This window comes from Stegodyphus dumicola, chromosome 12, assembly GCF_044657685.1.
Source record: "Stegodyphus dumicola isolate Sdum_Otavi_A_Nest chromosome 12, ASM4465768v1".
NCBI lineage: Eukaryota > Metazoa > Arthropoda > Arachnida > Araneae > Eresidae > Stegodyphus > Stegodyphus dumicola.
The window spans coordinates 52,899,639-52,922,797 of record NC_140779.1 but is presented as its reverse complement, the minus strand read 5'-3'; the positions used below and the strand labels follow the sequence as shown (position 1 = coordinate 52,922,797).

The following is a 23,159-nucleotide window of genomic DNA, read 5'->3' as shown; positions in this document are numbered from 1 at the left end:
GTACTTTTGTTCAAATTTTGATATTATCAACATTCTCTGCTTGTTATTTTCGTTGTTTACTGTATCTGTCTTTGTGTTGTTAAAAATAGCCTAAATTTAAATAGATGCATTCATAGCTTTTAAGTTTTGGAAAGGTTGGGGGGGGGATGATCTCGTAGCAACGGTGAAAGTGGTGCACAGGGGCAAAACAATCTGAGAACCACTAATTTAGATGCTGAAGATATATTACTCGTTATTTGCTTAAACTTGTTTAATTTTTAATCAACAAAAATGTAATTCCGATACGAAGAATATAAAAATTATTTTCCTTCTAAACAAATTCTTTGCTACAGATTCTCTTCATGTTAATTATCATTGAAAAGACATTCTGCAATAGAAAACATAATTCTTTATGTTTTCTATTGCAGAATGGAAAATACAGAAACTCCATTCTGTATTTTGTAAAATCAGATTTTTGTGTTACGAAAACAGTTTAAATTATTAAGTACATTTATTTCGAATGTAAGTTTTTATAGTTATCATATGGCATTCAGTGTTGCATTGCTTGGAAAATAATTGTAAAAAGGCAACCATAAGTCGTATAAATTTAGGTAATTTATTCATAGTCAATGAACACTCAAACGTTCAAGATTGTTGTGTATACAATATTATAAATGATGTGCGTCTTCATCACTTATATTAAACATAAATTTATATAGTTTGTCGAATCTGTAAAAATTAGATTTGTAGCTAGAACTAATAAATAATTTCTATAGAGTGTTTAAAACCGCAAGCTAAACTAAAACTCCCTAAAGCTGTTAAAAAAATCTGATGTGTACACATGACTTTCTTGTTCGGAATATTAAATTATACGCATTTTTTCTTGAATTTCATTTAAACTTATTGGATTGAATTAAATCTACTTCGCCGACAGCGCATAAACCACAATAGAATAAATGCATTCTTTAAAATTCACTCTAGTATTTGTTTACCGTAGCGACACTCTGGAGCTAGATTCACTTAACAGTATTATATTTCGTTCATATTATAACTCAGAATGCACAAAATTTATATCATTTAAAGAATAGAATTATGTAATCGTTGCCACATGTTCTATTCAAATACTATAATAAAGCTAGAATGATGTATAAAAGAAATTAAACAAACAAAAGTAAAAAGAAACAGTTTTTCACAGACGATTGAGTATTTATCATTCAATTAATTCAGTTCTCACTTCGCGAGAAGGCAAAAATACATAAAAACTCAAAATATGTATATTATAAATTACGAAGTAAATCTTAAACACTTCCAGAAAGGATTAAGGATGATTTAATTGGCAATAATAAATGAAGGCGTTACCTTTGTTGTTGCGAAGCTAAGTTTCTCTAGATTGGCAACAAATCCACTAGTCTGCTGTTTCAAATGTAAACAATCAATGGCCGCCATAAAAAAAAAGGCTTAGCGGTACTTAAACAACTTTAAAATTGTTGATAATTCTAAAAAATTGCATACAGATTTACTAAAGGCATAAAAACCTTAACCGGAAGATAAAAACAACATAATTCAATCATTTTTAAAGCAAAAAATGTACAATTTACAAACATATAAGAGTAAAGAAACTGAGATCACTGAGCCGGGTAACTGAGTGGATATACGTTTGGTGCGGCCGATTGCAACCAAAATACGAGGTGCACATCTACATGTTATAGCAGTCGTATATACAAAATTTCAACGTTCTGAGGCTACTAGTTTTTGAGTTATGCGAGATACGTACGTACGTACAGACGCCACGAAAAATCCTCTTCAGAATTAATTTTAAAGCAGTTTTATAATTTTTTTGAAGGAAAAGTGTATTTTATTCTGTCCTTACGTACAGATATCACGCAAGAACATCGTTAAATTTTATTCGATAGCGGTCAAAATGGATATTTTCGTTGAAATACGCTGCCTGAAACTTTTCGCGATTACAATACTTCCTTTTTACTTCATACAAGGAAGTCAAAATGTAGAGTATACACAAAGTCTTTGACATGTTTCAATTAGTAGTAAATACAAATAAACTGACAGCAGTGAAAATCAGATATAATTCAAGTTTTCTTTCTTTCTTTCCAGATCACAAATGACTCCATAGACGACGCTACCAGGAAAAATTAACCCGGATTTGAAGAAAATGGCGGCTCTACAGGAGAAAGCTCACTCTGTATGCTGGTTTATAGAAGCAAATGCAGAGAAACTTCAAAATACGTTACAAGAAAGTTCCTCCATTTAGAAACAGTATCCTTTACTGTCCCCATCCCCACAAAAAAAAAAAAAGAAAATGTTTTAGAAACAGGGAGCATCTTTGATCAGAATTTTTTCCGTGGATGTGAAATGTGTGAAGGTTAGGTTAGGTTATTCAGTTACGGCAAGGCCTCGAGGGCCATCTGCCTGAGGTGAGGGATGTCTTCGTGGACAACTTCGTAAGGAAAACTGGCTCATATATACGTTACATGGGGAAAACAACGAAAACACCTGTGCATCCAGCCCGTTCGCGGGATTCGAACCTTGGACCGAACTACCAGTGTTCAGCGACGTTACCGCTCGGCCGCTGGTGGGCTGTGAAATGCGTTTTATGAGACAAAACATGATGAGTGTTGATGACTTTAAAGCTACTACAACGGGATATAGCTACTGTGTACATCAGCATGCTAAGCCGTACATGACAAGAACTCGATTAACGTCATGATTTTATCCGTACTATTAAAGGAGCGCATTTTGAAGCATACTAATACAAAACACAAGGCTTTTTAATTTTTTCTGTTTATCGCCGCTGTCAATTTATTTGTATTTTCAACAGTTTCTGATACATTAATAATTAACATGTTTAATGTTTTAGATACCCTGTATATTCAGTGTAAGTTCATGCTGTGAATTTTGTAGAATATTGTAATATAAATGACATAATTTTACTGGTATTTTATTTTTCGCGTTAAACATTCCCCTATCATTTGCAACAAATAAGGAAAAAGAGTACATCTATAAATGAGAAACAAAATATTTACATTGTATTCTCGTGGTTTTATTAAATTTGGTTTCTGTGCTTGTTTGCTTAAAATCTTGAAATTAATTTTTGACCCTAGCCTATAAACTGGTTTTCTTATATATATATTTTTTTCAAACATTCGTATATGCTAGGATACTACAGTATTCAAGAAGAATAAAAATTCGATATAGATATTTTTATATTAGTACTGAAATTTTCTTACAAATCCCTTTTTAACGGTCAAGCGAATTATCAAAGAATTTTCATCTCTGCACTATGGACTAGAATAAAAAATTATTTCCCAAATGAATATTTTCATATTAGACAAGAAGAGAAACACGCTAATGTGACAACCACAATCGTAAAAACAACCTTATATTTACAATATTCTTACGCTAAATACAAGGTTGTTTTTACGATTTTGATTTTCATATTATTTTTTTATTTCTAACCCAATCTGCCAACTTTTGGCGGAAAATTTCAACTTCCCATAAAATTGACAGTATGAATATGGCTTATCTGTAAGAATGATTACATTCAGCTTACCCAAATTTCTGTTTAACAGTTTTCAGCAGGCCACTATTAGTTGTCCTAAGACATTAATTTGAATCATACATAACCATACATGATATGTGGAATATCACCAAGTATGATTTTGACCAAAAATATACTATAATGACCAACGATATTTTTTATGATAAAAATTATTTTCCGCTCTTTTGCGCATTTAAATAAAACGGTGTAATTAAAAAAGCTTTTCGTATATTTTATTAAGCGTTAGAAATATAAATTTAAACTAACCTCCATTGTTATAAAATAAAATAATCCTATTATAAATGTGTGTAATAAATAATGCACAGCAATATGAAGCAATATAGCTTGAATGGCAAATCATTTTGAGTTTGATGGGAAGAAAGAGAGCAAGCACACTGCTAGAAAATGCAATAAACTTACTTTCAAATTTTAAATTAGTTCAAAATTAGATAATTCAGAGTAAGCAGCATATTTTAAACCCTGTTACGAGGAAAGTGGGTCACATTTAAATTGTCATAAAGTTGCAGCGAGATGCCTGAACCGCAATTTCCGTCGCTTATTTGATTTTGATATTTCCTGTAAATAAGCAGCATATTTATCTGCGCAAGAAAGATTAAATATTAAACACTTTTAAAGACTCCTTTAGTATTTGTGTTATTATAGTTTGAATTCTACATAACTATCGTAGCATTTTGTGATTAACAGGGATAACATTTAAAATTACTTTGCTCCCGATAAAGAGGGACCTGTACAAGGTTGTTTCTTTACCAATTTTATGTTTATCTTTGACTTGTTTCTCTTCTGATTTAAGATATCTTTTCCTAATAGCTAGAACATTTTCGGTTTACTTGAGTTTTGAACAATATGAAATTTCCTTTCTCATATAAAACGTTGGATACCGTTTCAAAATAAATAAATAAAAATAGCTCTTTTCCCTCCCCAGATATCTAAGCGGTAAGATAATATTGCCCAAAACATGCAAGAATCTCTCTATAGAATCACTCAGTTTTCAATATTTTATTTATTTATTACACATTATTTTATTTTATTTACATTTTATTAACATCTTATTTACAATATTTTATTTTATTTATTACAATTTAATAAATTGAACTTTACGATAATATCAATTTTTCGCAATGGAAATTAAATAGCAAATTTAATTTTGCTTTGAAAATCATTCATGCACCTCAGGTTATTAACTCATGGACTCCCAGGGTTCCTCGAATTACTATTTAAGAATATTCGCTGTATATCGTGATAATGTGTGGTATATCGCAAACGTTGAGCTGAATGATTTTAAAAAAAAATTATGTTTATTAATTATTGCAAATTGTATCGTCATTGCAACGGATACGATTCTATTTTACCGCTGCGATTTGCAAGAACCTTTCAGTAGTATACAATTATACACGCAAGTTTTTCCTTGAAATTTAACAGTGGGAAAAAAAAAAAAAAAAAATAAAAATCGAACTCTTGCGCTGGATATGCTATTAAGCATGTTTCCCGTGAAAAGAAATCTTCTTCCCAGCTTTAGAAGGATAACGGAGATAAATCACAGCAAGCGAATATAATTCCTGAAAAACTTGGATACCCACACTATGCAACCCTGGACAGGATCTAATGGTATATGCTATCGGCGCCTACCCGCTTATTCATCTCTGTCAGTAGAAGGCTGGTTTTGAGATTTCACCATTCATCACTACATTGCTTTTTCACAGAGAAACCCCGAGAGGTACAGACGAAATCTCTCAGAAGGAAAAGAAAAGATTACTTTTTTATTTTCTCGTTAGGTTCTATTTTTTTATCTTCCGGCTAAATTCATCTGCAGAAGAAAGAAAGGCAGCTTGGGCAATTTATCTTCCTGACAAACAGATGAATGAAGGATACCCCTGGGAGAATATCTAATATAAATTTACCAGAACAATGTCCCAAATGATATATTTTTCTCCCTGTGACGGATACTTTATTTAAAAAACTTCCACTCGGATATTTGTTTGTTTATTATTTTCAGGGAAATTTATTTAAGCAGTTTTTATTTCTAATCTTTCGCTAAGTGAAATTTACTATAGCATTTTCTCATAAAACCTTTAGTTACTTTTCTTTTGCTTTTCTACATTTCTCTTGGGCTCTTAAGGTAGCAAAAGCAATGGTATTCAAAACTGTTTTATGGAGGAAATTAGTGCGGTCATAAATATAATTTTATAACGAAGGGCCACATGTCATTTAACGTAAGAATTTCTCAACAAATAATTAAATTTTTTTGCTGATTTAAAGTAACCTGCACTCGTAACCCATTTTTTAAACCTATTTCATCATTTTTGATAAAACTGTAAAGTAAATCCCACCTTTCTATTTTACTGTACCTTTTTACGATAAAAGTATATGATGCTTTTCTTTCGAGTGCACTTTGAAGTGACTTTTTTGAAAATCGCTATTTATTGCTTTTAAGTTACGTATTACGACTACAAAATGGGTCTGATTATTGTTAAAATGCTAGATAAACGGTCGAACCATTAAAGAAACGCCGAGTAGATGTTTATGTCAATAGAGACTGTTCAATAAAATGTTAAAATTCTGTTGGTTTTGTTACTAAAAATTTTATATTTCTATTTAAAATTAAATTTTAGGGCTTTATATATATTTTAACAGCAAAGCATTTGTTAAATATCACATCGGACTTTAATATATGGTAAAATTTCCCTTTAGTATTAAGTGAAATAAAATAAAGTCTAGCGCTTTTTAAGAAACGCAAATAGATAATTAAAAGTCTACGTAGTAATTATTCTTGCTTAAATTATTTGTTAAAAACTAGATCAGAGATAAAGTTTAATTTGATTGTTTAAATGCGTGTTGGCTGATGAACTAACTAATACCGTTAAGCGAGCATTATTATTGATTATACTGTTATCTAACAAATATTTGTTCGCCAAATTAATTTAAACGCCGCAACATTCCAAACCTGCAATTTTAAGTTTTAAGAGAAATGAGAAATTTTTTAATTTTGACCATAAACTTTGAATAAAATGGCTAAACGGTATTGTTTTGTTCGTGATTAAGGTAAACACAATTTTCGAAACACAGCTTTTTTCCATTATATTTTTTAAAGAAAGTACCATATTTTTTAGACTAAATGGCACAACTTTTACGCAGGAAAATTATATTTTAAATCGGAGTGCGTCTTGTGATTTGCGTAATAAACAAATGAGTTAGTTTCTTAAGGTCTTTAACCGTCGTTATCATATACAAGATACAGTGATACAAATGAACATTTTGGGTAATAAATGTGATCTTCTATACACATTAGATGACACAAGTATACAAAATGTGTTAGTTAATAACATAAGTATACAAAATGTGTTTATGTTTATGTTAAATCATAAAATGATTCTTCACATAATATCGGCGTTATATAAAATATTTCGTTACTAGTATATAGTCATCAGCTTTGTACGTACCGGAAGAGGAAGGAAAACAGGAGAAGGATGTACTTCTTATATTTTAAGTATAGCTCTTCATGTGAAACCATGAAAAATCTTGCATGTAATACGTTCCAAGACTTCATAGCTGTAGAAATAATAATATTGTAATTAAGTACATAAATCTTGGATTGATTAATGCAAGAACATGACATATAAGGAAATAGGAACAACTGAACATGATATATAAGGATAATGATACAAATGAAATTTTATGCTGTATCGTTTTCGGGTAGACAAACAAAATACATTGTACAAAAGAAAACAACAAGCAATATTTTGGCTACAACGTCTTAATAGAACTCGTACAGGTTTATTTGTAAGATAGTCAACTAATCTAAAACACTGTTCTTGAAAACGTTTATTGTTATTGAGGTAATTAAAATGTCAGTTCATTAAAGTTTAATATTTAATCTTAATATCTTTCTCGTCAAATAAATGTCATTCGGATTAACTTTTTGAGATAGACTAATTTAAAAATTTAGATGATTTCGAATGTATTTATAAAATTTAAATAATCACGTTAAATTCCAAGCTCCCACAAAAATTATTAAAAAATTGTTCTTTCTCTTTTTTACCCCTTATAAAATAATTCTGAGAAGCATTATACAGTCCTCAGGGTGAAGATATATAAACGCTAGAAATTTTTCCATTGTTAAAACACATTTACTTTATCTATTACTTAAACAGTTTACCCCTTGTATTTAAAAAGTTTACGTTTACTACTTACATGTTACTAAAATCCTAAGGATTGTAGGTCCACCATTGTAGTCTGTAGTTCGCACCGAAGAGAACGGAATGGCTGCATGTTTGTTTTCGCGGTTTTCTCAGTGTGTAACATATATAGGAGGCAGGTAAGACTTCCACAAATCACTCCTTCACTTACGCTTACCCTCGTATAATTTGCCCTACTCAAATACCCCAACATAACCTAATGTAATCTCCTAAGGATTGTTATTTTCCAAATCTTAATTCAGAGTGGATAAGTTTCGATTTCATTTGGACTGGATAGTTAATAAAGCTCTAAATTTATTATTAGCTGAAGGCTTATAGAAGTTATTGTCGTCAAAGCGTTATGTAAAAGTCATATGATATGAATATTTTTAGAACAGAAAGAGGAAATGCCCAAATTAAAATGTAGAATTACGGAGCTATTGCTAATTTAGATTAGAATTTTGTTTTACCTGTTTTCTATCTTGCATATTCTACCATCCCTTCAAAAAGAAAAAGACTTGGCAACACGGAAGCCTTTTTGAGAGAAAAACCGCTAAAGCATTAGCTACTGAAGATAAACATAATTTTAAAAATACAAATCATAAAAGTTTGACTAGAATAATTATTTAAATAATTGCAAAATATGAACTTTGAATAATCTGAACAAATTTCAAAATTTTAAAACACACTAATTTCCAAACACAAATAATTTTAAGCATCATAGATAAATTAGTAATATTACTGAAATTACGGTCATTGTTATTGTTTTAAGTCTGAAATTCCTTATATTACCAAACTGCAAGGATCCCCGCCGTATTTCAAAATGAAATGCAAAAACACCATCGCCAATCTATTACAGCTATTCCCATATCATCACATTGCATATATACCGTTAGTTCTATAAAAATATTATAATAAGAAAAACATTTAATTTACGACACAAATTAAAGAAGTTTCTGAAATAAATTAGTTGCTTTCGTTTATAGAAAAATTTGCAAAAGGACGCATCACTTCTATCGCATTAAAATACCATCTTTGATATTCTTTATTGTTATTATTATTGAATTTTTAAATTAATTTTATAATATTGTATTTCTGGAACTAAATTTTACTGTTCCTTAATATTATTTACATGTAATTTGCAAATGTTGCGCGTTAAATCATTTAGCATTTCAGAATGATCTTTATATTAATAATCTTTTTAATTTAAGTTACTTCTCAAACTGATCAACATTAGAAATTTAAAAGCCTCCTTTGCATCGTTATATAATTTTAGATTAAGAAATTTATGCTAAAAATAATAATAATAATAATAATAATTGTTTGGGGGAAAAGAGGCGCTAGAGATCTGTTTGCATATCATCCTAGTTAGTATATAAAAACATATATAAATGCCTTATTTGGGATTATATATTAACATATATTATTAGAATATATATGTTAGAATTAGTTTCACAACTATGCCAGAGAAAATTGACTGAAATTTCAAAGTATTATTAACTAATAATAAATAAATTTAGGAAGAAGACATTAAACGATACGAATAACATTAAAATAAAGTTAATTACTTAAGGATTAAAAACTGAATTACAAAAATCAATGGTATTTTCGCAAATATAGATATATTAAAGGGTTAGCCTAGATGACTGATTATTATTTTTTTTATTTTACCGCAAAATCCCAAATAAAGATTTATATATTCACATATATAATGCCTTATTTGGGCATATATAAAAACTATATAATATAATCTATAACTAATTACGTATAATTATGCATTAGATTCTATTAAGTGAAGAAAAATCAGTACTGAATCTGCCGTATGTTAGATGATTAAAAATCCGTTACCAAATAAATTTAGTACAACTTAATTGTAATACCACAAAAAACAAAATTTTTATTCACATTTTGTACGTTTGCCACTTAATAAGTTATAGCATATGCTTATATTTTCAACCTAATAATTACTGTAATTTTCCTTACTTTAATTCCCTGCCTGGAGTGTTGTATACATTTTTGTACATTGTTTGCATAATATCTTTTAGATGCTGATTTTCTATTTTGTAGTATTTTCTAACCAATAAAAGAAATGAATTAATTCATTTTTACTCAAATTTTCATACTCAACTTTCAGCGTTAATTTTTTCATTCATTATTTATACTTCTTTAATTTATCTTGCTTGGTTTAAATGCTGATTTTCTATTTTGTAGTATTTTCTAACCAATAAAAGAAATGAATTAATTCATTTTTACTCAAATTTTCATACTCAACTTTCAGCGTTAATTTTTTCATTCATTATTTATACTTCTTAAATTTATCTTGCTTGGTGGTCTATAAAAGATTACTATTAGCGTTTACACTTCCTTTGAAGATAATTGAGGAAACAGTGAAACAAATTCACACACAATACTAAAAGCTAAAAAATGGGACAAATCATAAATTTTCAGGAATTTTTCGAATTCTTCATATGAGAATAAGAATTGGGCAGGGGTGCAGCATTTAAAATAAAACAAAGTTTGCGATCTACGCGTAATGAGCTAATTTGGGAATGCACTTTTTAAAAATACCTCAAGAAATCCTTTCGATCTTTTTAATATAATTTGAAAATATTAATTTTCATCAAATTAGAGTTCATAAGAACCCGTTTGAAGTGTGATACTGAGGACCACAATATTGTTCATACCGGTGATCCAAGTACCACTGAAACTGTAATATTTATGTTTCTTTTTTTAGTGAAAGCATGAATTGAAATTAAATGAATCCAGTCCTTCTAAAGATTTGAGTTAAAATGTTTAGGTTAAAAAGGTTAAAGGTTTAGCTTTAGGTTAGGATTTGAGTTTAAAGGTTTTTCAAGATTAGTGAAATTCGATAATTCGAATGTCCCAATAAAAACTATCCAGAATCAAACTTAATTGTTATTGCAGTCTTGCAGATTTTTTTGCTCTTGAAGAAGAGAGACCTGTACATGCTTGCCTTCGAAATCAATTGAGATCTAAACATAAATTTACGCCAAACTCCAGGTTGTTGCGCTACCAATCTTATGTTTTAAATATGTTATGGAAAATACACCATCTGATATTAAATATTCACAATGCATGTCATTTGTGAAATATTATCCATTTTAAAAGTGAACAATTTCTATATTTTAAAGGACCAATTTAAGTTGCATCTAGATGCAACTTCATGCAAAGAAGCTCTCCAATGTCTGTTTTCAATGATGCTGCTGATATTTAAAGCTTGAAGTGACTGGCCACCTCAGCTATATTTTACTAGTATAAATTAATTCCTAGCTCCCAAATAACATACAGTTTGAAATCATGCATTTATTACACTTATAATGTGTTTCCTTTTAGTCCTGACTAATATTTCCCTGTTTAGTGCTTTAAAGCTACAATTAGGAAATATTAATTTTACTTTATGTATTCTGCGAAGAGAGAAAAGAGTAATATACTTAAATTACGGATTTATTACTGATCGGCAATGACTTACTGGTATGTATTATGCAAAATTTGCAGCTGTATGTATCTGCATTGCAAATGCTATTCAGAAATTGGCTATAAAAGGTATCTGCATTGCAGCGTTATATAAGAGATCATATGATAGGGATTAGTCTTGAAATTACATAGTGAATTCATACAGCTTCAAAAGTATTATATAAAATATATATTGTGTTGTTCCGACAATTATTTCGTTTTTTTTTCCCAACGGAGGGGTTAAGTGTATTTTTTTCACAGCCGACTTAATGCCGCATAATAATTATATATTTTGACAGCTGGTATAGCAAGGCTTGTTTGTGAAACAGTTCGATTGCTTCTACGCAATAGTTTTTGGTTGGTGCCCTTTCAAATATGGAAAGTGAAGAGCCGCATTTTCGGCATATTTTTATTTTTTAAATATCGAAAAGGAAAAATGCTGTTCAAGCAAGAAAAAAAATTATTTGGTGTGTATGGAGAAGTATTGACACCAGTGCCAAAACTGATTTGAAAAATTTCGATCCGGCAGTTTTGATCTTGAAGTTGTTGCACCACGTTTTGAAAGGCCAGTTGAAGGTGATGAAGACACAATACAGACATTGATGCAAACCGGCGAATAACTATTCGTGAGATTGCTGAGATTCGTGATCGACCTTTCATGGTCATTTGAAACGCCTAACTTTAATCTCAAAGCTCGACATGTGGATTCTTCATGTTCTTAAGCTCTCCACCAGCTTCAACTGACCTTCCAGAACATGGTGCATCTTCAAGATAAAAATCAAGGTAATGGTACATACATGGTGCATCTTCGAGATATCGAAATTTTGCAAACCAGTTTTGCCACTGGCGTTCTGTCATTACATCTTCTCCATACAACATCGGATAATTTTTTCTTGCTTGAATAGCATTTTTACCTTTTCGATAGTAAAAAAGTAAAATATGCCGAAAATGGTGCTTTTCACTTTCCATATTTGAAAGGGCATCAATCAGAAACACAGTGCGTAGAATCGATCAAACTTTTTCACAAACCAGCCTTACTGTATCTGCTGGCAAAATATATAATAACTACGCAGCTTAAGTGTGAAGTCGGCTGTGAAAAAATACAATTAAGCTCTCTGTTAGGAAAAAAAATGAAATTACCTTCAGAACAACCTTACTTTGATGCTAAATTTAGATAACTAATTCGTTCCTAATTTTATTCGTACACGCCTAACCCTCTTTGTCTACAGTTTTTATTTACTTATTTTATATTTCTGCACTATAGAACTTCTGTCCACCTTGTCCCCGATTCTTCTTAAAATTAACTACAAAATTCTCCATTCTGTAATTTAAAAATTCCTGTTCGCAGATTTAAAATTCCTCTTTACATAATTATTACAGAGAAAAATGAACGAAACGAAAATTGTTCTATTTGCAATAAATATATTGCACAAAGCATTTTTTAAGATTTAAGATTAGTTTGAAACCATTACTTATCAACGTAATTTTTTATAGGATTATTAAAAACATTTACAGTTAAAAAGGTTTTTCGCTTAGAATCAATTATCATAATTGTAAACCATGAAAATACAACAAATTTTGTAAGGGATATGCTTACTGAATAGCGATTAAGTGAATTGTGTTTGCAACAATCGGTTAGAAATTTCGTTTTCTTGTCTAGTTCCGAGATTACCAGATCAGTTTTCAAGTTTCCATGTCGAGGCCTCATTCTGAATTCAGTCAGCAAAACACGAAATGGATTTCTATTGGCTGCTTGGAAGAGAAAGAAACCTTGGCACAGCTTTCTTCCCCTCATGAATAATGATGTAGCCGTCGTCCTCCCCTCTTTCGCGCCTCCCTGGCTGAAAAACAGATGTAAACCAATCGGGAAGGAGAACGATCTACCATTCTAGTCGGGAAGCAAAAACGAACCTTTCAAAGACTCGTTTTCGGAACTCAAAAGGCTTTTATTGATCAAAATTTAATTTCTCACGCTGGAGCACAATAGATGTTCCATGAGCTTTGAAATTCTTACGAGGTCATCTATAATGTGAACTTGTCCTCGTCGGAAAATTTTGAAAACCGCATTAAGGCTATGCAAACCAAAAACGAATTTTAATCAATTTTTTTTTCCGAAAATGCCTATTCTTATGCTGCGTTTTGTATTTAATAAATTTAATTGTTATTCAGTTGAATAATTATTAGAAGTGTTTTAAATAAACGCAACCGCTAATAATGGCTGCGTATTTTTTTAATGTATTTTCTTGTCGTATTTTCGTAAAATAAATTATATTATTTAATTCTGTAAATTTGTAGAAGAGCAAATGCATGCCTTGTCTTTTTTTTTTTTTTTTTTTTTTTTTTTTTTTTTTAAGCCTTTAAAAAAAGAAAGTTAAATTACGTTTATTTATTGCGGAACGATAAGAAAATCTAAAAATTTCTCTCACAAACCATTAAAATAAAACAAAACAGAATTGAGAAAAGAAAGGAAAAGATAAATACTTGGGATTGCAATTATTTTGCTTAATTTTTTGCCAATATATCTATGTAATGTTTTTGAAGCGTCGTCCTGGTGGCATAGTGGTAGGCTAGGGAGACGAACAGATGACACTGCCACAAAGTGAATTAAACGAATTCCCAATCTTTATTTCCACGCATATAAAATCATCTCAGTAGATATTTTTCCAATCATAATGAAATCCGATACATTTCTATGATTCAATCATAATGAAATATGATAAATTTCTATGTACATTGTTTTTTTAAAGATGCGACATAGGCATTTGACAAGCACAGCGGCGCGAGAATGACATAGCACTTAGGGAAAGGTGGTGTATTGAGAATGCGGCAAACCACACTAGGGCTATCTATCTGCCTAAGGGGAGGGATGCCTTCGTGGAGGACTTTCTAAGGGAAACTGGCTCGAATAGACGTTACACATGGAGAAAGCCACGAAAACGCCCATGCAGCCAGCCCGTTCGCGGAATTCGAACCTCGGACCGAACTACCAGTGTTCAGCGATTTTACCTCTCGGCCGCTGGTGGGCCTTAGGAAAAAGGAATGGAATGACGTAATTAATTCGCCAGCGGTATTGATACTGAGTCTGATGTAATTGTAGAGAAAAGCTATGATTGGTTAATTTGAGTTTGTTACATAACATAGATCGATCTCGAATTTCGGAGAACAGATGAATTTAAGAAGGAGAGCGTCAAATCTAGAATCATTAATTTTGTATGTATGTGTGATTATGGCAAAGTCTCGAGGGCTATCTGCCTAAGGGAATGGATGCCTTCGAGGAGGACTTTCTAAGGGAACTGGCTCTATACACGTTACATATGGGGAAAACCACGAAAACGCCCATGCAGCCAGCCCGTTCGCGGGATTCGAACCTCGGACCGAACTACCAGTGTTCAGTGACTTTACCGCTTGGCCGCTGGTGGACCCATTAATTTTGAGGTCGCCAATTACTTTTAAAGCAGTTACCGTATTATATATAAATAAAATACAAAGGAACCGCAGTTCACTTTAGCTCATAGGCAATAGCTTGAAGAATTTACTTTTTAATATATATAAAATACGATATATATATAGGCGAAATTTATTGCTTAGATATAATGATTGCAGACAGACGTAGCCTTAGATACCACACAATTTATTGTTGGACGAATTAATTCTTGAGATATATATTCGGATTCCCACATCATCATGGGCGCAATTTGCATCCCACATTTTTGAAGTTTAATATATATTTTAACACATGCAGTGGATGATAGACAGAGAAGTAAGCGACAACATTCTAACAGGAAGCAAAGCAAAAAATGTCAATGCATGAAGGTGAGAGAGTGTCGAAACGTTTTGGTTCCAATTAAAATCTTATTCGAGATCGACTAAAGGGTATCTGCATTACAACTTTACTTAATATCATTGGCTACGGATTAATTTTGAAATGACGCAATTCGCACTTCTTTTGCCAATTTGTCATCGTGAATGTCTTGGTGCGATTATTATGCGGGGAAATCTAGTACACAATATTGCACACTTTTGGGGAATTTTTCCGCTTTAAAATAGGGAGTGCGACTATTATGCGAGGACCACTATTACGGGAGTAAATTCGGTAAGTACTATTTTCAGGATAGAAAGGAGAACTATTGAAATTTAAATGCAGGATAAAAAAGGTTATCGCCAGTTAAAACCAGAAGCTTCCTTTAGATCTTTTTATCCTACATACATACATGTATTTACGTGTTTAATGATATTTATTCTTCCCTTATTTACAGTGCATTCTTTTTGCTTTGAAAATTGATTTAATTTACAGAAGTAAAGAACTTGTCCTCTAGATTAAATTGCTTAAAATATAGGTAAATGTTACCAGCATTTTCCTGTAAATTATAATACAGGTTATTCCTCTTTCTTGGTCCACAGTTGCGGTTTTCATTTAAGCGTGGACGTCATTCTCAGTAATCTTGTTAATAGGAAATGGAATATGAACTAAAATTGCCTTTTGAGAATGATTTTGCTGGGAATGTGATTGTGAAAAGATACGGGTTGTTATTTCTGGTGTTAACAGTCATCATTTCAAGAAGATGCTCTGGCGGAGAAACCAAACATTTCTAGCATTATAATGAAAAATCTAATGCTGTTTCTTCTGTTATTCAAGAAATATTAAAAACGCAAAAACTTCTCTATGGATATAATCATTCCCCTCTTCCAAGAGGTAAGCATGTTCAACGCACTAGATTTTAGCTTATTAAACAAACTTGCATTGATAAATACTATAATTTACTAGGTAAGATATATTTATGCCACATTCTTTTCTCGATCAAATTAATGATCATCGTTTACTAAGAAGGTTTACTAAAATTTCAGCAAAATAGTTACAGTCCTTAAAAGTGATCAGAAGTACGAAATGTTAAAGGATTTTATTCGAAAACCTGACAGTAATCCTTGAAAAAAATTAAATCACTAATTAATCACACACCTAGATTTCACGCATTTTCTTGGGATTTAAATAAGAAACCAGCTTTTATTCTAGACTTCAGCGATCGAGATGTAACACTGGTAATTCACTGACCCGTGTAAGATTAGACTGACTGTATGTAAATTTTTGTGTTGTCGCCAGTGTAGTGTGAAAACGAGTAACTTTCCCATTAAAAGGTTTCTACAAAGGCCTCTCTTCCCGTAAGCAAAAGAGTTCGACATAACTCAATTCAGAGTTTGGAAAAATAAAGAAATCGATTAGAAATATTTTCTATTACTTTTTCACAACAAAAACGGTATAAATAATTTATTGAATTATTATATTCTAAATATATTTTTAACTTGTATAAATACCCTTCAAGTGTATCTAAAAGTTAAAGTATAACAATGCAAAGAAACTAAAATTTACTGGAAAACTTTCGAGATCTTATGGTGTCCCACTCATTGTAAAACACTTCTTTAAATAAATACTTGAAAACCACTTGTTGTTCAAGACTGTATAGTGTGAGTTCATATGTGCATTTTCGAGCTGATACTCACGTCATAAACAGTTTGTGAATTAAAATCCATTTTAAGTGTTAAGCCAAACAGCCAGTCATTTACTTTTTTAATATAAACATCTACTTACAAGTCTGTAGTTATGAGTACGTTAACCGACACAATTTATACGAAGCAAGTATCCAAAGCGAGCCTGAGAGTAAGTTCTTTAGTATACTAGACACGGAGGACGAAAAGTAATTGAGGCGCTGGAGAAACCATAAAGAACTCAAATATAGCTCTCTGAGATGTTAGATGTTTTAAATGGAACTCCAAACGATTTCAGTCCACCTATTAAGGAAGTGGACGCTGAAGCAAAATTTGCAAGCAGAGAAATATTCTTACTTCATTTTGCATTACGAAAAACATCTAGATATGTGTAGTATTTAAATTATACAAATTAATAAAAAATCGGGGAAAATATGAGAGAATTATCTCGCAACGTATAATAAAACTGAGATATATATTTTTCACGAGTGAAAAGCATTCCTTCTCTATATCTGAGAAAAATGGATTTTTACAACGACTTAATATTATTATTTATTATTAGAACAAATACAATAATTAATTAATAAAAAATATGAAGGCTTTCACATTTTGTATTACTCCCAAAGTTTTTTTTAAACGTTTCATGTGTTACTTTTATTTATAAAATATCATGTTTTTCGTACTTAAACCATAAAATTCAATTCGACTGTAGTATCACAAAATAATTTAAAAAGAGCACATCTTCATAATTTCCGATACACAATTTCGCGCGCGGGAGCTAAAATTTTTTATATTTTTTTTATTTTTCGTACAGTGTTGCTATTGCTCGCTTTGAAATCGTTGAGTTTGTTAATCGAAAATTCGTTAAAGTTTTACAAATTATGAAATAGATAATAAAACAAATTCCACGTTAGGGCTTCCAAATGCCTATATTCGACTGGAGAACTACGTTATTTAAAGTTTGATATCTCTAGGTACCGTTGTTTTTTCACAGTGCGAGAAACATACACACATTCATGCAGATTCTTCATTATTTAATTTCTTTAAATATAATGCAGGGCTCTAATATTTGGTGGCCACAACTTTCAAATTGAAATTCCGTTTATAGGAACCAACCGAAAATGCCAAAATGAAATTCTGCACAAATTGCCTCTTTCGGGTAACAATTTTTCATTCTTTCTTGTAGTTTTAATCTCAGAAAATAAATACTTTGCCAACTGTTAATAGAAGTTGTAAATTTAAATAGAAGATTAATTAGCTGCTAATTTTAATTAAAGATAACTGTTTAACCCTTACTCGTAAATTTTACAATCAGGTTCCCATTTGGAGGGGGAAAATAATAATTTTCTTCTAGAAATAAGTTTAATTTGCTTTTTGATTTTTTCTTCCACACTAGAATGAATGAAACCAAAAGAAATATTTTAAGATTTCAACCTGCTGCAACCAAAGGAATATAAGTTAACCATGCTTAATTTAATACCTGTTGTATGAAAAGCCACAACTTTAAATGCATTACATATTAAATGCATATTACATATGTTGCAGAAGGAAAGAACTATAAACATTACTTATTAAAAATTTGCATAAAGTTGTTATAGATACTATTTTTATCCCTTCAGTTAGATGCTGTTTACAGATGAATGATAATTAAAATTGCACGAAAATACATATCCATAAAGTTTTTTTTAATGGCCGGGCGCTTTATTTAATAGCCATTAGCCTTGCATACTAAACGACTCAGAAGTGGCGGCCATTTCATTATGGAAGCATCTAATATGTGGCCACGGTTGCTTCCTATGAAGGGACGGCCAGTTACAAGGATGCCTTCTTCGGGATTCGAGCCCGGGGCTTCGCTACGGCAGTCAAGGTCACTAAATACTACAATGGCTGGGCGGCCTATCCTTAGGAACTAACCGCCTTTAATTAAAAAAAATTAGCTCGTTCATGATTGGAAATGAAACATATGATGGTATATTGTATTCATCTAAATCAGAGATGGCTATAGGTTGGCCCTCGAACCATATCCATAATCGTCCCACGCATTACTACTATTTTTTTTTTTTTGAATAAATTTGATCATTTGTGCTACTGGAATAGCAAATTTCAAAATTTAGTTTTTGATAATCGTATTTCGTATACAAAGGACACTTATTAATAATCCTTTCAAATACACTAAAAAGTGTCAGCCAGAACTAGAGTTAGAGTTGCATAATCTTCAGTGATCCAACGATACAACAGAAGAGAGCACTAACAGTAATAATAAGAAGCTGATTTTTTTTTAATTACTCCCATAAAAACAGTACAACGCATTTTAAAAAACAGGTTCTTAAGCAAAACTTTATTCGGTAGCATTTGCATACAAAAACAAGTATGTTTCTACCATGTAGATTATGAAATCAAAATCCAGAAACAGCGCAACTGTTTCTAGATTTCGATTCTTAGGATTTCTTGCGAAATAGAAGCAGACCTTTGCGACAGTAACATAAGTAAAAAAAAAAAAAAAAAAAGTTTTTGAAAATTTCCTGGCAGTGACTTACTGTTCCATCAATAAAATTGTTAAAGCCATAAATTGCTAAAAATTCTAGCGAACCCCATTTTTTTAAATAAATGATCAAATCATTTAAATGTTCGCATTACTGGAAATTATTAACAAATGTATAATCATTGCCATTTGAATAACGTTATTTATAAATGATAAGATTTCTATTTTTCAATACTAAGTTATTTAGCATTTTTAGCACACTTTTCTAGACAGCTGATCCAGGTGAGAAATGTTAGCTTCACTAGAAGATTCGAACTCGCGGTCTTCTCTTTTGAGGTGAATACAGGGCGTAGTAATTTACTACCGAGTCCCACGATAATCATATTATAACTCGTCGTTTTCTTTCACGTGATAATGAGTTTGGACGTCCCTGATAGAACTCTGCTCCTATGTTCCAAAATTGTCTTTCGAGTCTTTTAAAGAGCCCAAGTGGCGAACCGCAAAATTCGATGAGAAAAAATAAACACTACTTTTTTTTAAAAAATCAATTAATAAATTAATTAAAATTTTGGACCTTTAACAGTAACTTTTATATATGATGTCCTTCAATCAATTAGTTTGTCATCATTGATATTACTGATCTTCATAATTGAATATCCAATTTCGCAAAGCGTCAGAAGTTGGAATTATTATCATGTTAAAGTAAACAGCAGACATGCTGTGAAAATATTTTTTTGGGGTAATCTATAATGAATTACTTAAATGCAGGTTTATCAGAATAAAAAGAAAAAGGGCCCATGAAAGAACCATTTGTAATAATGGTTTCAGATTTACGAGAAAAAATTCTTAAACTCGGTCTATTCCAGTAACCTCAGACCTTTTCCCATTTCTGTATGAGGGTAGGCAGAGTTAAATAAGTTACATCAAACTTTTATCTACGCAAAAAATTATTCTAAAACAAGAAATAATCTGCAGCAAATGTTATCACAAAATAATTCATTCTTAAGTGGGAACATGGTGTTAACAAGCCGCTTTTAAATAGATATATTGAAGCGGTCGGCGATTTCCTTTTATAATTTTATCTGAAATTTAAGTAGCTTTATGTAATAATTGGGGAGGAAAGAACTGAAACTGATGGCTCCCTGACATGCAAAGACCTTCCTCATGCGCAACAGGCTGAATGGGGCTAGATGGTGTCAGTATGCCCTTAAAGATCATTATTCTTAACTGAATGTCGTTAAGTGTAATATAAAGTTCCGCAACCGGAGGGCTGCTATTAAACGAGGAGCCAAGATCACCTGCCTTGATTAAGAGGCCCTCAGATCTCCGACAATTGTCTCCAGGGTGCTTTGGTATGGAGCAAGGGGGGTACGGATTGGTCAAATGGCGTGTCTTCCTCAGCCCATTGAAAAGGAAGGGTCATAAAATTCTTCAAAAAGGGAAAACGTGATCGTAAAGAGGGCTTGAGTTGCGAGCCCAGCGGATTGGCTAAGCAAAGGTCATTTACTTATCAAATCGCCTTGTTTATAGCGACAGATATTTCCAAACATGAAGGCTTTACGCGCTGTGAGATCCGCCAACTAAAAGTTGAGCGGTCGTCTCAACTGAACAGTAGTAGTCCTTTTGCAAGAATTGCTGGTGGTTGTGCTCGGATATTTTGACACGAATTGTGTTTTTACTTTCGTTCTGGCATCAAAAAGAATTTTTTGAGGCGTGCGGTAAGATTTTTCTTTTCGACATCGATAGTCTTTAATTATAGAATATAATTAATTTATATGCAAGAAAGAAAGAAAATTGTAGTAAAAAGTTCTTTTAAAAGATTGCTAAGAAATCCTTATAGCATTTCATCAAGAACTGCTAAGAATAACGTTTCAGTTAAAAAAAAATTATTCTTAAAGAGTTGCAATGCTATGTAATATTATTTTTATTGTAAAAATGCTTTTCAAGTTCTAAAGTCTTACAAGATAGTAGTGAGTTATATCGATACTCCACTCTGATTTCATTAAGCACTTCTTTTACCTAATTTATATAACAAACATGGGAAAAAAAACTATTATTCATGGAAAAAAAAGTATTTAAATGCCAATATTTTGGTTTTTAATAATGTTTTTTAAAATTACGTTAATGGAATTTTTGATAGATTACGCCTTAAACAACCTACAATGGCAATTTTTTAAAAAATTTCTTCTTTAAAAAAGTGTCATTTGATTTTTTCTTTAAAAAAGTGACGCAATATTTTATTATTATTTACCTATTACGAAATTCCGAAGCTTAATATCCGATGTAAGAGTGGTGCAATTTAACATCCAGATGTCAATATGTTACGTAAAACATAAAAGATTCTTCACCGTCTATCTTCTCTTGCATTTAAATATTCTTTTCTAGAGTTTACAAGTATATTAATACCAACTCTCCTCATCCATAATATATATATATATATTGACCAAAATTGGTTTTTTCAAAAATTGTTATTACTGCTTTGCTTGATAAATTATATATATATATATATATATATATATATATTGGAGGGGAGAATAAATTAAAAAGTCTGAGATTATTTTATGAACTTCCATTACGTTTTATTTAGATTTCGAATGTATGGCAACATAATGCTATAAATAAGAAAAACGCTGAAAAGCTGTAAGCTGCCATTTTTAAGTTAATTATCATATGTGCCTAACTTGTAACGTCTGAAACTGTCTTGTAACTTGTCTGAAAATGGCGTGTTTAAAGAACATGTTTTAGCACGTTACAAATTAACATATTATTATGCGACATGAATAACAGAACATTTTCTTATAGGATTCAAATACCACAGCTTGTGATAAATCAACATTTTCAAGTATGATACATACAAAAATATAAGACTGATGTCGGATTATCAGAAAGCTTTTAGCTTGTATAGCGTTACTTAAAAGTATTTTTGGAGAAAGTCAAGAAAGCAGTTAGTCTTACATACAATATTATGCAACTTTTAAACACATAATGTTATTTAAGACTCGATTATAGACGTACGGGTTAAAAAGAAATGCTGTGTTAAAATGATGTTAAAATAAATCAAAGATTTATATTACATTGCTTCAGCATTTCCCTCGTTTTTATTACATGTATAATAAAAGGATTGTTTTGGTTTTCATCTCCACAAAAACAAATAAAATCTATACAGTATTCAGTAGTTTCAGAATTTCAATAATGTGAGAAGATCAGAATTCGAGCGAAATTCCAGTTCAACGGTTAAAATATGACCAGAATACAATAAAAGTATTTTAAGTGCCTGTTTGATGAATGTTGTAGAAGAACATCACAGTTATTTTATTTATAAACCTCTACATGTGTTGTTTTTCTTGTATCATAAAATATTTTTGCTTGGTAGTATTTTCAACGAATCCTGAGTTTTTCGTTGTTTGTTTTAACTGTTTTGTTTACTGTTACTTGCTTGCTACAGTTTATTCAGACACTTTGCGAAGTATATCGTCTGTTTTTATCCTTGCGTAGAGTCGTTTAATGCCATATTCTGCAAACGTTGTTTGTTATTATGAAACTAGAAAATAAACATATAGAATTACTACTCGTTATATACTATTTAAAATTTATTTTCTAATATATTTCTTTCTTTCCTATTCTATAACTAACGTCTGATAAATAACATAAACTACTTAGCAGTAAAATATCAGAATATTGTTAACATCTATATAATTTCTGAGGATTAGAATTTTTTTAAGAAATAAAGATGAAACTTGTCAAGTGCAGGATGATCACATTAAATAAATTAATTTCTACAGTATTTTGCATCTGTTGAAGGATGCGAATTCTAAATGAAATAGTCACTCAAGCTTCTCTTACATTTTCTTGAGACTTCTTTCTTTCTTATATTTCCTTCATTTCTTACATTTAAATTGAGAAAACACTATTCAGTTAATCAATAAATACAGAGAAAATTTATGTGGAATTTACAAGCAGCTACAAAGAAGTTTACAGTCTATCTATATGACGT

General features: G+C 31.0%; 1 long non-coding RNA gene across 1 annotated transcript in view; it reads right to left on the bottom strand.

Moving 5' to 3' along the window:
* LOC118202629 (uncharacterized) overlaps positions 1-23,159 on the bottom strand; it is a 188,404-nt gene that overhangs the window by 20,971 nt on the left and 144,274 nt on the right. The window contains exons 6-7 of the long non-coding RNA XR_015044444.1: positions 8,199-8,296; positions 6,994-7,102 (exon numbers count right to left, since the gene is read on the bottom strand). This is a non-coding gene — a long non-coding RNA (uncharacterized LOC118202629). The remainder of the gene's footprint in view (positions 1-6,993; positions 7,103-8,198; positions 8,297-23,159) is intronic.